Consider the following 18023-nt stretch of genomic DNA (forward strand, 5'->3'; position numbering starts at 1 on the left):
TTTCTCCCCAGCGGAGATCCAAAACAACTTATATCATCCTGCTTCCCTCCGTTTTATTATCACAATGACCCTGTGAGGTAGGTTAGGCTGCAAGCCCCAAGTCACCCAGCAAGCTTCTGTGGCAAAGTGGGGATTCAAACCTGGCTTTCCCAGATCCGAGTCTGACAGTCTAACCACTACAACACATTTGGCTGCCTATGAGAGAATGCTGAGAGTCTGAGGGATACACCTTGACCTGTCTGTGAGAGGTTGTAGTATGCATGTTGGGAATGGCCATGATGAGTAACCATATCCAGCTGTCAAAGATAAGGGGCACTCTGAAGTGTTTGTTTTGAAATTGTATTGTGGAATAAAAGACACCATAGCAGTATGCTGTGAAGCTGTGCTCTTCTGGAATAAGCAGCCATTGTTTTAAAGTCACTTGTAGATCACTGAAGTAAAATCCATCTAATGGTGCTATTGGTGTGTTTAGAATATTGAAGGTCTGATGACAAGGAACTGTGTGCTAATGCAATTGTAGGCATTAATTGTGTTACCTTCATATTTTTTTTCTGAGGACTGCCTCACAAATGACCTTTTCTCTAAATTTGTATGAAGATCATACTGCCTGTTTTGCACCCATTGCAAAACTCCAAATACATACACAACAAAATAATTGTCTGTGTGTGACTGTCACACAGGAGTATGTATACGTTCCCCTTACCTATGTTACTATATAAGCTATTAGAGGGAAATTTGTATGTGAATCAACCCTATGATTTTCTGCATACTTGTAACCTAGACCTGAGCCAGTGGAGATTTGTGGGGAGCCAAATGAGGCTGGACATTTCTCTCTACTAGTTAAGCTTAGACTGAGTGGTCTATATGTTTTTTTGGCATGGTGGTGAGGGGAATGAACTAGAATTTCAGATTAATCGTGACTTTTGCAGTGGCACCAGCAAAAAGCTTGCAAGATAAAGAAGTAGCCCAGAATAAATAGAAAATGAAGATTTTCCCCAGAGGCTGAGAAATAAATTAGTAATGAAGCTACCATATTAGGCCGGCTGATTGAAGATCTTTTTTATGTTCCACCCCCTCTTTAATAAGTTCTCTAGAAGTGATGCTTTCAATTGAAAATTAAACTTTATGCTGAATTTGTACCATATGCATTGCTAAGTATATCCCATATTTTCTCAGGTTTGCTGCAAGTGCTTTTCTTTCCTCTGGGTTTCATTTGGCTGTTGTTTTTTATGCAGTGGGTCTCTTCTCTTGTTTAGAGTAGGCTGGGGAGGAGCAGAAGCATTATTTTTGCTGTGGTTTTTTTTCTTTTATTTTCTGGTGAGCCTCCAAACATGTAGTGGGGTTCTTAGGTTGCACTGTACACTTCTTATTTGTACAAATCTATCTGATTTGTATTTCTGTTGAAATTGAATGGGTTCTTGTTGGGGTGTGATTTATGTAGTGATTTTTGGCAGGCTGGCTATAGTGAAGAGCAGCCAGCAGAAGCACTCAAAATAATTGATGCCCACCTACTTGGGGCTATGGCAGTGAGGAGCTGCTCAAATCACAGCACCTTACTCGTGAGTGTGTCTGAGGAGCCTGGCAAGCAAGGTCTTTGCTGCAGGAGCTGGCATTAAAACAGGCTTAAAATCTTGCATGAGTGCTGGATTCCTGCATTTTCCTGGTGTTCCATGCTCTCTCCTGTGAAGTTATGGTAGCATATGGCAGCAGGGTATAAGCTCATCATTGCCTCATTGGAATAAAAGGTGCCTGTAGTTCCTGACTCAAATCTCTCCCTTGGCTAATTTGATGTGATTGTGGTTTTTTTTAATGAGTAACTGTAAAAGGAACAAAAGGTCAGGTTGCTTGGCTTTGTGGGATCTGTTTTGCAGTTAGAGCTGCACTTCTTGGCATGAAATAGTAGCAGTGAGAATAGAACCACATGCATGCCTCATGCTTAACCACTCTGTATCCATGTTTTGTAGTCCTTACAACAACCCTATAAGTTAGATCAGAGAGCACTCCCTGTATTACAGAAAGGGGAGCTGAGAGTGGATTGCTCAGTGACTGAGTGGATTTTAAACCAATGGTCTCCTGGACATGCACCTAAAAGTGGTGTCATAACATTTCTATCTCTTAATTGTTCATATATTATAATGAATGATGTCCATAGTTGGCCGAGCTCCTTTACTTGCTTTGGATGTACTGGCGCCAATACCCCTTGCAAATCAAGGGTATCCTCTTTGAGGGCTAGGAGGATGCAGTGACAAGACCCCTGTCCAGGGGATGACCCATAAATATCTGGAGGAAACTTTCCTCACCATCTGAATGACATGAAAATTAGAGTGGAGTGCCAACAAGACACCTTTTTTCATAGGATGTATTGAGAAGACAGCATCTCAGAGACTTCTAGACCTTTCTGTGCTGTTAGTTTCTGTGGTCCTACATTAAAATTCTGTATTTGCAGCCTTGTCAAACAGCAAGGAGACTTTTTCTAAGCTAGAGCTCTACCCAGCATGCAAAGAGACCTCTGACTAGTGGATAAAACATCCTTGTGTAGCTCCATGGATCAAATGTTCTGTTTCTTACCTTCTGATACTTAACCTAATTTTTTCCTTCCTGTAATTTAAACTCATTAACTCTTCTGGCTACCTCTAATGGCACTGGAGACCAACTGGTTTCCAAACTGCTTCCAGCAGCTATTAGCACCCTCAAAACCTATGGTATGATTTCAGCCCTTTCCACCCATCCATTCTTCACCCTTTCTGTCTGCTCTTTCCCTAGTCTAAACAAGCTAAAATCTTTTGAACTTCCCTCATCACTCCTGCTTTTTAATACCCCTGTCAGAAGCACATTTGGAAGGAAGTGTCACTGACCTCAAGTGGGTGTTTTCAGACCCTTGCCAAAGAGCACAATAAATGGGCAATTGTTATTCATCTGGTAGTACTTCTGATTTGGATAGATGGTGTTTTCCTAGCCAATATTTTGTAACTGGGACAATGTGATTCTTCCCCTGCTAATCATTTAAGGGCTGTGCTATGTGAGATGTGGTTGTGGGTTGATACCTGTGACATTGATGGGGATATAGATCACCCACACCACTTCTGATCTTTTCAAAAATCCTTTTCAAATTACTTATTTAACTGTGCTCTTTCCTATCGCACTATCTTAGCACTAGCAGTGAAGTCCTAGACAGAGGCCTTTCACATGGCAACTGTTTGCAAGTGGATTTTGCTATTTTTACACAATAAAAATCCAGTTGCAAAGTGCATTATTTTTTGTTTGTGAATGCACCCAGAGTTACATCCTTCTTAGTCCATTGAAGTTGATGGGATGAGAAGAATATAACTTTATTTAGGATTGCTCTGTAAAGTGCTCAACCAATTCTAGTGTCCCCCCCCCCCATCCCAAACCATTGCACTGCCATTGCACTGTTCTCAGCTTACCCTTCCCCTCTCATTTTCATCATTTTTGGGATACTAATAATGACCTACATGAACACAGGACACTGCCTTATACTGAATCAAACCATTGCTCCATCCAGATCAGTACTGTCTACTTAGACTGGCAGCTGTTCTCCAGGGTCTCATGCAGAAGTCTTTCACATTGTATATTACCTAGTTCTAGTCCTTGTATATTACCTAACTGTAGATGCCTAGGATTGAACTTGGAACCTTCTGCCAGTTATACCATGGAACCACAGCCTTTTGCAGTGTATAAAGTTGCCTGATTCAGACTCTTAGTCCACTAAAGTAAGTATTGTCTACTCAGACGGGCAGCGGATCTCCAGGTTCTCAGGCAGAGGTCTTCTTGCATATCATCTCTTGCCTGGGCCTTTGAACTAGAGATGTTGAGGACTGAAGCTGGGATCTTCTGCTGTTCCCCAGAGGCTATTCCATTAAGCCATGGTCTCTCCCCAGTTGTTAGAGAATAATAACAAGGATGGGTTGGGGTTTTTTTGTGTGCCATCAAGTCGCAGTTGACTTATCGCGACCCTTTAGGGCAGGGGTGTAAATCATGCAGTTTGGGGGCTGAATCAGCAGGCCCCCAAGCAACTGGTTGCCCTCTGCTTCCTTCTCCCTCTCTCTTGCTTTCTTCTGCATCACAGCTTGCTTTGCAAGGCTTGCTCAATTGCACAGGAGCTACAGAGCAAAGCCTCTATTTTCTCCATTTACTGAGGCTCCTCCCTTGGGAAGGAAGGAGGGAGGGAGAGTTTGCTTTGCCAGGCTCTCTCAGTCGCACAGCAGAGCTACTGAGCCAAGCCTCTTCCTTCTATTGGTTGAGGCTCCTCCCTCTCCCCAGTCCCCAGGGGAAGGAAGGAAAGAGCCAGAGCTTCCTTTGCCCAGTTCCCTGGATCCCATGGGAGAAATACAAAGAAAGCATCTTTAAGATCAATGAGTGCTAACGTTTTAAGCATGTTTTAAGGTTTTATACACACACACACACACACACACATATATATTAGATAGATAGATAGATAGATAGATAGATAGATAGATAGATAGATAGATAGATAGATAGATATAGATATAGATATATATTTGTGTTTGTCTGTGTTCTTTATAAAATTTGTATCTCTGCTACCTAATCTTAAATAGGTACACACAGAGCCTGGCCTGACATGGCTTGGCCCAGCCCTACATGCTCGGCCCCTCAAGGTCTCATGTCAGTTCTGGCCCTCATAACAAATGAGTATGACACCCCTGCTTTAGGGTTTTAGAGGCAAGAGATTTGGTTTGGCTTCCTCTGTGTCACAAGCCTAGAGTTCGTTTATTGTCTCCCATATCAAATACTATCCAGGGCTACCGCTAATCCCAGCATCTGATGAGACTGGACTAGCCTGAAGGTAGTGTAGATAAATTGAGGAAGGGAGTATCATGTATGATGCTGAACATGAAGGACTGAATTAAAATGTACTTGATAGGTATGTCAATTTGGAAAATTACATGTCACCTTTTGATTGTAAACAATACTTAAGGTGGCTTTGAGGAATATAAACTTTATAAACAAATATCAACTTATCTAAATCCAGCTCTCCCAAAAGTAGCATCTAAAAGAGCAGCCATCAGCAACCTAAAATTCGACTAAATCAGCAAAACCAAGAGTAAAAATTAGAACAGATAGAAAACTCAGAGCCAAGAAAAGTCATCAATAAAACTGGCAATAATAAAATCAGTAGTCAGCAATAAAGTAAAATGGGTATCATGGTGCAGGGAGTTCTATAGTTTGGGTGTCATGGCTGAAAAGGCCCTGTCTTGTGTACCTCCAAACACACTTTAGCTAATGCAGGCAGCATAAAGCAGACTGTTGGTTGTTAAAAAAATATTTAGAATATAGATCTGTTTTCTTAACATAAGAGTTTAGAGTTTTCTTAACATAAGAACATAAGAGAAACCATGTTGGATCAGGCCAATAGCCCATCCAGTCCAACACAATGTGGCTAATAGCCATTGATGGACCTCTGCTCCATATTTTTATCCAATCCCCTCTTGAAGCTGGCTATGCTTGTAGCCGCCACCACCTCCTGTGGCAGTGAATTCCACATGTTAATCACCCTTTGGGTGAAGAAGTACTTCCTTTTATCCGTTTTAACCTTACTGCTCAGCAATTTCATTGAATGCCCACGAGTTCTTGTATTGTGAGAAAGGGAGAAAAGGACTTCCTTCTCTACTTTCTCCATTCCATGCATTATCTTGTAAACCCCGCAAGCGACGTTTCTCCAAGCTAAAGAGCCCTAAGCGTTTTAACCTTTCTTCATAGGGAAAGTGTTCCAACCCTTTAATCATTCTAGTTGCCCTTTTCTGGACTTTTTCCAATGCTACAATAGCCTTTTTGAAGTGCGGCGACCAGAACTGCACACAGTACTCCAAATGAGACCGCACCATCGATTTATACAGGGACATTATCATACTGGCTGATTTGTTATCAATTCCCTTCCTAATAATTCCCAGCATGGTGTTGGCCTTTTTTATTGCAAATGCACACTGTCTTGACATTTTCAGTGAGTTATCTACCACGACCCCAAGATCTCTCCCTTGGTCAGTCTCTGCCAGTTCACACCCCATCAACTTGTATTTGTAGCTGGGATTCTTGGCCCCAATGTGCATTACTTTGCACTTGGCCACATTGAACCTCATCTGCCACGTTGACGCCCACTCACCCAGCCTCAACAGATCCCTTTGGAGTGCCTCACAATCCTCTCTGGTTCTCACCACCCTGAACAATTTAGTGTCATCCGCAAACTTGGCCACTTCACTGCTCACTCCCAACTTCAAATCATTTATGAACAAGTTAAAGAGCATGGGACCCAATACTGAGCCCTGCGGCACCCCACTGCTTACCGTCGTCCACTGCAAAGACTGCCCATTTATACTCACTCTCTGCTTCCTATTAATCAGCCAGTTTTTGATCCACAAGAGGACCTGTCCTTTTACTCCATGACTCTCGAGCTTTCTAAGGAGGCTTTGATGAGGAACTTTATCAAAAGCTTTCTGGAAGTCAAGGTAAACAACATCTATTGGGTCTCCTTTGTCCACATGTTTGTTCACCCCCTCAAAGAAATGTAATAGGTTAGTGAGGCAAGATCTTCCCTTACAGAACCCATGCTGAGTCTTCTTCAATAACCCGTGTTCATCAATATGCCTACTCATTCTGTCCTTGATAATGGTTTTTACCAACTTTCCCGGTATTGAAGTCAAACTGACTGGCCTGTAATTTCCCGGATCTCCTCTGGAACCCTTTTTAAAGATGGGGGTGACATTTGCTACCTTCCAGTCCTCAGGAACGGAGGCAGATTTCAATGAAAGATTACAGATTTTGTCAGGAGATCCACAAGTTCAACTTTGAGTTCTTTCAGAGCTCTTGGATGTATGCCATCTGGACCTGGTGACTTATTAGTTTTTAATTTGTCTGTCAGTTGTAGGACCTCCTCTTCTGTAACCTCAATCTGACTCAGGTGTTTCAACACCCCTTCCAAAATTAGTGGTTCTGGAGCGGGCAAACACTTCTCATCTTCCACAGTGAAGACGGAGGCAAAAAATGCATTCAGCTTCTCAGCCATTTCTCCATCCTCCTTTAGTAATCCTTTTACCCCTTGGTCATCCAAGGGCCCCACTGCCTCCGTGGCTGGTTTCCTGCTTCTAATGGTTTCCTGGCTGGTTTCCTGCTTCTTCTTGACTCTATTCACATTGGATGCTTTGAGCTATTATGAAATGAATAATGTTTTGCATGTATTAAGCATGTGCAAATTATACCAAAATGGTCATGAGTGGAGAGCATGCCCATGAGTGGCTATTCTGTAAAAATGTTAAGTGATCTTTCTGTTTGGGCTATGTAAAATTAGTTAGGTTTCGTTAGAGACTAATGTCCAAGATTCACAGCAAATTTCTGCTCTTGTGCCATACATATTTCACCTGGTCTTTAGGGTGCTACTGGTCTTGAATCTCTCTATCTAATTTCATTTTTATCCTGCCCTTCTTCCAAGGAGCTCAGAGAGGCAAGCATAGTTCTTCCTCATCTATTTTATCTGTACCCTGTGAAGTGGATGAGGCAGAGAGCGGGAGAGATTGGCTCAAGGTCACTCAGTGAGTTTCACAGATAAGTGGGATATTTAAACCTGGTTCTTCCCAGCTCTGGATCTACACAATAGCTATTATACCGTACTTAATCTCTTTTTTAAAAATGCAGCAAGGGTGAAATATAATTGTAAATCCATCTTCCTGCATGGCCATCAGTCAGATCAGAAGCCCTGTACAAACACACTGATAACTTAATTTCTATTTTTTACACAGTGGGAAAGGAAAAGTGCTTTAAGTGGCATGTGTGAATTCACTCCTAGGTTTGTTAATTTAAATTTGTGAGGGAAATAGTGCATTTTAAAAGTAATCGTCATGTCTACTTTTTACACTTTAATTATTTGACACATAGGTGTTCCTGAAGAATAATCATATGTGTGAAATGGGGTAGGGAGCTGTCCCAAAATGGCTGCCCCTGGTAAAAGTACCTCAGCCAGTATTTAACAGCAAGCAAAGCTGGGCATAGCCTTGAGATGTGGCCTGATAAGAGTATTGCAGGTGAATTGAGTGGAGCAGAGTTTGGCCTCTAAAGCAAATTCTGTATTAAAAAAAAATAATGTGAGAAGCTGTTTGAGAAAAAATAAGAAAACAAAACAGATAGAAAAACAGCTTGGATTTTAAAAACATCTTTCGGTATTGAAATGAAAGGCATGGAGCCTTGAGCCTAAGATGGCTCTGATGTTATTACAGATCAAGAAAGATAATTTGACTCCTTTCCAAACAAGCACATTTTTCTTCTAATTTTTCACCTGGTTTTGAGGATGCAAAATATTTTCACTTCTCATTAATGTTTTGTGGATTGTTTGAACTCAGATGCTTTCCAGAAATTCTTTTCTGTAGGAAAGGAACAGGATGTGTTTCAGCTCCTCTTTGGAATGATAAAGGATCAGCTATTGGAGCTAGGCTTTAAGCATCAGGATGTAAAAGTAGCTTTGTTCTACCTCTGAAGCTTTATGCACTGCTTTTGCTTAAGGGGAGAAGAAGGAAAAATCCTAGAGGATTTTAACAGAGGTTGCAGATGTTCCTGCCCACAGTATGGCTACTGTGAAGTCGTGTTCTAACTTGCTTGCTGTTAAAGGATCTTTAAGCCTGATGCCTCTTCTAAAATGTTACTGTGAATGTCAAGGTAATTTTATTGCTTCAGCATTTTGTTTGAAGTGCTGCAGCCACACAGCCTTCAACAGTTCAAATGCTATGGAGCGTGTCATCACAGTGTCAGGAAGGCAGAGGCCCCATTGCCTTTCTACAGCAAGGCACTGAAAGAAGGGCAGCTTTGAGTGCCCGCTGCAGTGCTGTCTCGGAGGGCATGACAGCTTTCCCACTTCAGAGGTGGCTTTTCAAACTTTTTATTTCAAGTGATCACTGGTAGTACCCATTGTAATCTTTCTGGAGTGTGCCTGCTGCAATGAACTCACTCTTTTAATTTAATTTAATTTTTCAATTTATACCCCACCCTGTCCTGCAAGCGAGCCTTGAATAGTAAAGTCTTGCCCTGAATAGAAAAGGATCTTTTCAAAGATGTTTGTATCCTGCTTTTGTTTCCAATGGGAACCCAAACTAGCTTACAGATCATTTCTCCCTCCTCTGTTGTACCATCACAGCAACCTAGTAAGGAAGGTTAGAATGAGACAGAATGACTGATCCAAGGTCAGGTAAAAAAAGTCCATGGTTGAGTTTTCTCCATGCTTTCTCAAATTGGATTGAAGTGTGGAGAAATGACAATGAAAACACAAAAAGACAACAAATGGACAAGAAGGATGTAGGAAGTTTGGGGGAGAAACCATTGCAGGTCAGCACCCAAATTACAGGGAAATCTCCATTTTAAAAGACCCAGTTTATGTTATATTAACTTCCTGGTTTTTAGTATCCAAGTGCTAGCATTAGGTGCTTTCGATTTCTGCCTCCTTCATTACTTGGGGGTAATCTGATGAAATACTTCACTATGTTCTTAGTTTCTTGCATTTTACATGAGAACAAGTAGGCTGTACAGAATTGCAAGACATTGCACAACAGCTGATGTGGGTCCAGCTAAGTTGTGTGTCAAGTTTGCTGTCGTTAAACCAACTGCTTCCCTTTTGGCAGATGGCCCCAAAACCATGTACTTCTAACTATATGGTGAAGGAAAGGAACTCAACTTTGTGAATTAAACATGTTATGGATGAGAGCAGGAAAAACCATTTCATGATAGGAAACGAAGCACTGACATTTATAGAGATGAACTGGTGGGGTGGTGACTGCTAGGCTAGGAAAATCTCAGTCAGTCCTGGATCAATATGTTTTTGCATCCTTTAGAGAACATAATGAATCCATCTGGTATGAGTAATACCCGACCATTGGTCCAAACTTTCTGGCAGGTTCCAGCATCAGGATTTCAGAGCCCAGATTAGCCCAGGACCTCCAACATACTTCTGGAAGGGAAACTGAAAAGGAGCTGTTTTGTTTGTGCATGTGAGAGAGAGACAGCCAGGGAGCTTTCTCCACACATATCACTTACCGTTACAATTAACTATAGATTTCTTTTCACCCTCAATAAGCTCCTCTTTTTCTTTCCCAGTGGTAGAGGAGATAAATCATAAGACAAAATAAATGGAATTTAGCCAGCACGGAGAAAGCTATCCTGTGGTTTAATGCCCCTTTAGCAAAGGAACTGAAAAAGGACATCATTGCTGCTTCCCTGCCCTGTTTTCAGGATGTGCACTGAAAAGTTCGATCAGTTGCTCTGAGAACTGCAGCCCATTTATGCCATTGCATCTGGTTCTCCTAGAACAAGGAATATTGCTATGAAATCTAGATGGTTTTAAATTTATTTATTTATTTATGTGTATATCCCACCCTCCCCTGATGGGCTCAGGACAGCTAACAACAGTTAAAGCAACATAGAATTGAAATAGAATCACAATAAAATCATTTAAATCATTTCATACAATTACAGTTACAGTCCCTACGATCCAAGATGGCATCATTTTTTCGTTCTTATTTAGCGCTATGTGTAATGATGTTGTTACATATTGTTTGGGGCTCTACATTTATACTGGGATGGTGGAATAGTGGTTGCCTCCCGGTTAGATATTAAAAGCCAGCTTGAACAGTTCTGTCTTAAAGGCCCTGCAGAACTGTGACAAGTCCTGCAGGACCTTGATGTTTTCAGGAAGGGCGTTCCGCAGAGCAGGGGCTGCCGGTGCCACTGAAAAGGCTCTAGTTCTCGTGGTAGACAGCTGAGCTTCTTTTGGCCTAGAGACTCTAAGAAGATTTTGTGAACTTGATCGTAGTGCTCTCTGAGGCTCATATGGGGGAAGGCGGTCCCGGAGGTACGTATTTTTAATTTTTCACATACAAATTGTGAAAAATTTGGAACAAAAATATTCTCAGTGCTTAATTTTTTAAAATCCATATGCAATTGTAGAATATGAGGAAGTAGAATCAACATTAAACATATTGAGCGGTGGATATGGCAAAGTGACCAAGGAGGAGAGTATTCTTTCTTAACCAAAAGCTGTGTAATAATATTATGGGTCTATAAACCAGATATTGTAAACCAACCAAAAGATACTACAATTGTAGATCAATACATTGTCAAGAAACTATAGTTATCTGGGATAATCATATTTGTGTTATTACTATCTGCTATCGGGGGTGGCTAACAGTAGCTCTCCAGATGTTTTTTGCCTACAAGTCTCATCAGCCCCAGCCATTGGCCATGCTGGCTGGGGCTGATGGGAGTTGTAGGCAAAGAACATCTGGAGAGCTACCGTTGGCCACCCCTGTGCTATGTAATCTAAAAAAGGAAGCCATTGTTCCATAAAAGTAGATTGATAGTGTTGAGTGTCCACAGGCAAAAGTTGGTCCAATTTTTTTTTCTGTTATAAAGTGATCCCCGATTCTCCTGTACAACTGTGAAAGTTTTGGCAATTCTTTGTTTTTCTTCTTGGATGCAATTTTGCCTTTGGCTGCTGTGAGTAAAATTATGGTCAAGTCTCTTCATATCTCTGATACCCCTCAGTCTTCCAGGGGCAAAGGCATCTGTTCGGGGGGGGGGCCTGGTCACAGGGGTTCCCTGGGCCAGTAGGGGGAACCAATGCAGTGGGCGGACCTGATGTCCTGGTGGAAATTTTATGTAGGATGAGCGGGAACGTGATTGTGTGTTGGGGAAGGGGCTTGGCTCCCCTGGGAGGTAGGGGTTTGGCTGAGGCTATAGTTGGCATCCTGAGTTCCTCCAAAGCAAATGGGAGGGGATACAGTAACAGGGGAAGACTTTATTTTTGCAATCCATGTGCACTTATGGTCTATACCAGGGGTCCCCAACCCCTGGGCTGCAGACTGGAACCGGTCTGTGGCGTGTTGGCAACTGGGCTGCACAGCCCCGTTGCCCTGTTCCCTCCCACAGCGACACGCAGTCTTGCTGCTCCACCCCCCCCCCCCACAGCACCTCCTCCTCCCTCCGTTTGTACAAGTTTAAGGCTGGGGAAGGCGGTGGTGAAGCGCCTCCCTGGCTTTTGAAAGGCTGACACATCCCCCCCCTGCCAATCAGGTGATCGGTGGGGAAACTGCAGCAGCAGCGTGAGTGACCGGTTGAAAAAGCTGCACTGCCCTTGCCTCCTTCCCATTTCCTTCTCACGCTTTTTCAGCCGGTGCTCACGCTGCCGCCGCCGTTTCCCCACCAATCATCTGATCGGTGTGGGGGGAGGGGTTGGCCTTTAAAGAGTCAGGGAGGTGCTTCACTGCCGCCTTCCCTGGCCTTAAATTTGTACAAATGGAGGGAGGAGGAGGCGCCATGGGGGCAGGGAGGAAGATGCATTGCAAGGGGGGGGGGAGGGAAGAGGAGGTGCCATGGGGGGCGAATTCAGTGCCCCCACCCTGCTAGCCCTGGGGCTGCGGTGGGTGGGCTGGCCCTGGGGCCAAAAAGGTTGGGGACCACTGGACTACACCATGTTTTCTGTTGGCATAACTTTCTGCCTCTGGCAAACAGCATTTCTAGGCTGAAAGGACTCAGGGAGCTGATTAACTCTGGCTGTGTCCCCAACACCACCCACAACCACACTGGCATAGAGGTCTGTGCCCAGTCGTTCCAACGACTGGCTGCCATGTCCCACTGCCTGCATCCTTGAGTGATGGGGCACCTCAGTTATAAACACTGGTTATGCTGACATAACTGAGACTTATGCCAGTGTAGGGGTAAGTTTGCTCCCAGAGTATTTGGCCCCCTGTTTTGGCTCTGTACGAAAAATATTAAGTTTTATATGGGATAGGCTTTCAGCCTGGACGTTCCAAACAATGTCTATAGAAGAAGAAGAGAAGATACTGGATTTATACCCCACCCTTCACTCGAAGTCTCAGAGTGGCTTATAATCTCCTTTTTCTTCTCTTCCTCACAACAGATATCCTGTGAGGTAGATGGGGCTGAGAGAGCTCTTTCAAGAACTGCTCTTGAGAGAGCTTGTGACCGACTCAAGGTTACCCAGCAGGTGCATGTGGAGAAGTGGGGAAGTTTTTATAAGGTTAGTTGAGACTTTTTGGTGGGTCGTCTGACATATATTTTTTTATATAAGCTAACAAGAGAGTTTAAAATTTCTTTAGAATTAGAGACAATTTTACCATGTGGGTTTTTTATAAAGTTATGTGCAGCTGAGATTCCTCCCCCCTCCCCCGAATTTTTCAAGACAGTTTTAGGATCATGGAATCAGACTGGTGAGTGGGTGCACTGCAGGATCTGGTGGAGGTCACTGGAAAAAGAAGCCCCTCTAGCTCCTAAGAGAGTTGGGGAGCAGTGAGGGATCCCCACATAGAAAATGAGCTTATTTCACACATAGCAAAAAAAGAGCAGGGCCTTCTATAGGTGCCAGCCTGCAAGCGGGCAAAATCAACAATTGCCCATACATGTGCTTCCTCCATTGTGGCCCCCACTTTGTAAACTGGTTTGCCTGAGGAGATCAGAAAGAGGCTTCCACTCTCTTGGCTTTCCACAAAACATGCAAAACAGAACAAATTTTGAATCCAGCAGCACCTTTAAGACCAACAAAATTTTATTCATGGTGTGAGCTTTTGTGTGCAAGACACGTTGGAATGGAGGTTAGCAGATATATATATATAAAAAACCACCCGTCTTTGTTGTTCTTAAAGGTGCCACTGGATTCAATTTTTTTCTACTGCTTCAGACCAATACAGCTGCTCACCTGGATCTATGCAAAGGGCTTTTCTACACAGGTAATATGGTAGCGCTGTACAAAATGATTTATAAAGCTACTTGGACAGATTATTATTATTATTATTATTATTATTATTATTATTATTATTATTATTATTATTATTATTATTATTATTATTATTATTATTATTATTAATTTTATTTATATCCCGCCCTCCCCGCCTAGGCAGGCTCAGGGCGGCTAACAACATTCAGTAAAACATGGTATAAATACAGTATACAGTATATATTAAGGACTGTGGTCTATACTACTGCTCATATCTTGCTGTAATTTGGATCTTACTATGTAATTTTCATTTTATCCTTTCCTTCAGTACTGTTTCCAGACTTCTGGTTGGTTCCAGACTTCTATGACCTCAATGCATTGTGCAGGGCTTTTTTTGAGAAAAGCCCAGTAGGAACTGGTCTGCATATTAGGTCAGACCCCCTGACATCACCATTGTTTTGCACAGGGCTTTTGTTGTAGAAAAAGCACAGCAGGGACTCATTTGCATATTAGGCCATACCCCCTGACACCGAGCCAGCTGGAACTGCGTTCCTGTGCGTTCCAGCTTGAAAAAAAAGCTCTGGCACTGTGTATTGAATGTCTCATTTTGTTGATTGTATTGCCTCACTCTGTGTAATCTGCCTTGAATCCTTGTGTGAAAGGCAAACTATAAAATAAAAACCCTCCCCTAGGTAGCGTTGCCAATCCCCAGGTGGGGGCAGGGGATCCCCCGGTTTGGAGGCCCTCCCCCCACTTCAGGGTCATCAGAAAGCGGGAGGAGGGGAGGGAAATGTCTGCTGGGAACTCTATTATTCCCTATGGAGATTTATTCTCATAGAAAATAATGGAGAATTGATCCGTGGGTATCTGGGGCTCTGGGGGGGGCTGTTTTTTGAGGTAGAGGCGCCAAATTTTTGGTACAGCATCTAGTGCCTCTCCCCAAAATATCCCCCAAGTTTCAAAACGATTGGACCAGGGGGTCCAATTCTATGAGCCCAAAAGAAGGTGCCCCTATCCTTCATTATTTCCTATGGAAGGAAGGCATTGAAAAGGTGTGCCGTCCCTTTAAATGTGATGGCCAGAACTCCCTTTGGAGTTCTACGATGCTCGTCACAGCCTTGATCTTGGCTCCACCTCTAATGTCTCCTGGCTCCACCCCCAAAGTCTCCTGGCTCCATCCCCAAAGTCCCCAGATATTTCTTAAATTGGATTTGGCAACCCTACCCCTAGGCTGAGTGGAGGTGTGCCTCCATCGCCTGCTTGCTGTCTAGTTGCACAAACAAGTAGAAGGAGCAGCCCAAGAGATACCAGGATGGGAATGATTACAATACATTTTTTAAAAGAACACACCAGAGGAATTGTTGGTCAGCGTGTGCGATATTACCAAGTTGTATGCAGAACCGATAAATGCGCTATTGATTTCTGAAACAACATGTCAATTTTTATTTATAAAGAGAGATGGTCTATACAGTGTTTAGTGTGTTGAACTAAGACTAGTAATACTTGACTTGGTCCCCACTCTTCCTATGAAGCTTGCTGCATAGCTTTGGACCGATCACTATCTCTCAGCCTGATCACAAGGCTGGTGTTGTGAAGATCAAACGTTCTATGTTGTTTCATGAGCTTTCTGGGTTTTTAATACTGGGTTTCTAATTTGTTTTAAAGCTGCTTTAAGCAGGTTTTCTGGTGAGGGAACATAGACATTTTGTCAAGCACACTTATTACTCTTCATACTTAAAAAGAGGAGAAAATGTTATTCACCAGCTCAATGGAGAGGCTGGGCAGAAATGTTATATTAAAATACACAACAATCCATCTTGTATTGGAGTTGGACCAAAATCCATAGGTGATCCAGATTTTGGACAGAGGCCTTTAAAATTCTACTCAGTCTTCATACCTATTGAGCAGGTGTGCACTCTGAGCTCTGGCTCCTAATACGAAAAAGTCATCCTTGCTTATCCTGTTATCCTGTTATATTTCTGTTGGGGGGAGGCACACATCATTAATTGATCTGACTCTTTTGATAATTTCCTAAGGCAAGTCAGCATGGTAGAAAGAACACAAATTAAAACCTCTGATCATTTATCTGGACAGTAGGCTTCATTCAGATCCACAATTAAATGGAAAGGATATATATATAAAAATTCAACCAAAAAGCTTAATTTGTGTTTACTTAGTTGTCATTTGGTATTTGGAAGAACAAATTCAAGCAAGTAAACTAATACATGAAATGTATTGTTTTCCTTGTTATCCCCATCTTGTTTTCAGCAGCTCTGGGACCTGGTGGCCTTCATCGTCAACCCCATTTTTATGATTCATGCTATTTCATGATGTAGCTTAGGCTAAGAGAGTGCTTGGCCCAAGGCCATCCATGGTTGAACAGGAATCTGAAGCTGGATCTCTCTGGTCCTAGTCTGTTGCTGGACCCACTGTATCATTCTAGCTGTCAGAATAGATGACATCTTCTGTCATAAGAATACCATCTACTTTAAAAAGAAAACCAATTACACTGTCTTATTTTGGAATTGCAAATGACAGCTTTTGAAAACTGAGTAACTGTTGTAATTGAGAGTCATTCCACGGAAATGAAACTGTAAATGAGATCCTGGTCAGGCGAATCCATTTCCCCATTCTACTTACTGCCTTGTCTCCATTTCAGTGGGTTTTGGTTTCCGAGACACATTTTGGGGCATTGGTGTTAGTCTCAGCTGCAGCTACTGTCTAATAGAAGGGCTTTTATGGGTGTTCCCCCTCCTGGTCTTGGTTTCTCACAAATGTTGGATTCTCTAGGTAAAAAAAATATCTGCCAGTACTGATGCTAGTTGAGAAAGCAGAGGAGAAACAAAGGAAAGCAAAGGAAAAGTTAAACATACAAAACCTGCCTGGCTTAGTTTTTTGCAGTACGTAATGGAGCTTGTGCCCACATTCACACTGGATCATAGAGTGTAATTGATTTTAAAATACCATCTTGGTTTTGGGAGCTGATTATTTCCCCCTGCTCCCTGAAAGAAGAGTTGTGTTTTAAATAGAAATTCAACAGGTGAAATAATTCCCATCATGCAGAGGATATATATATTTATTTTGTGTGTAACTGCTAGCTTCTTGCTTTGTGCACTTGTCTGAGAGCAGAAACATAGCCCTTGGGAGTTGGGAAGGCAGGTGGAATAAATCTGGAGCCATGACCCACTGCATATAATTCAGCAGAATACAGCAAGTTCCCATTTTCAATACTGATTGGTCTTCTAGCAGAGTCCATGTGCCAGCTATGTCCTGATCCATAATTCACCCTTCTTTCCTGTTTAACATTCTGTGCTTCTATAATATAGTGGATTCAATGCAAGGAAGAAGTGAGGTGGTAGTGATCTTAGCTCTTTATTAAGCACAACATAGTATAGGGCTGCATTCTAAGACTGCAGAACTGGGCCAACGTGACCAACTATATACAATTCAGGGTTCCCGCGCAAGCACGTTATTGGATCATTCAGACCAGCAGGGGCCCTGTGACTGGAGCAGGGCAGCAGGGATTTGGATCCTACTGCCCATTGTTTCTGAGTCCCCAAGCTCAGTCTTTATGGCTCTAATGGGAACACCCATAGTAGTTTTCACCTTGGTCCGCATACACAACTTCATTGTCCACATTGGCCACTTGCCATTAGGTAGGTTTGTTCCCCCTTAGTGCTTGGAATTATTCTAATGGAAGAACCCCCTAATTATTTATCTGCCCTTATTTTTCTCGCAGAAAGTTGAGCATTTATGTTAGCACATTTAACTGGAAATAAGTTTTTATGGCAGGTGTTTTGATATCCCTTTTTCAAATAGATTTTGTCAATGTGGTTCTGGTATTAATCAATACAAACTCACACATAATGGTGGACCACTGTTTGCTAAAAAGAGAGAGCAAGTGGTAGATCCAGGGGTGGATTTTGGTGCATAATAACATCCCACCAGATTCAGTTTCCCAAACCCTACTTTCAGATGTGAACTATGATTGTAATAGCAGCCATTACAAAGTTTTTGTCAGCAGGGAATGGGACCACAGAGGCAAAACAGTAAAAAACCACACTACACTCCACATAGAAAAAGTATTCAATATAATTAGGCTTCCCAACCCTCCCGCCCTGGCGGGGGACCCCAGGATTTCCACCCTCTTCCCCCGCTCCCCAAAAAAACAGAAGCGGGGGAGGGGGGAAACGGCACTGGGGAGCATGGCGAGCCGCCCGATCCTGGAGCGGGCGAGGCTGCCGCACCGCTGCCACCCCCTCCCTACCCACTGCAGCTGCTC

The 18023-nt window shown here is 42.8% G+C and overlaps 1 protein-coding gene across 1 annotated transcript in view; it reads left to right on the forward strand.

Annotated features, from left to right (window-relative positions):
- The window catches only part of SEMA4G (semaphorin 4G), a 155810-nt gene that overhangs the window by 1098 nt on the left and 136689 nt on the right, over window positions 1-18023 (forward strand). The window lies entirely within an intron of this gene.

Source organism: Heteronotia binoei, chromosome 6, assembly GCF_032191835.1.
Source record: "Heteronotia binoei isolate CCM8104 ecotype False Entrance Well chromosome 6, APGP_CSIRO_Hbin_v1, whole genome shotgun sequence".
NCBI lineage: Eukaryota > Metazoa > Chordata > Lepidosauria > Squamata > Gekkonidae > Heteronotia > Heteronotia binoei.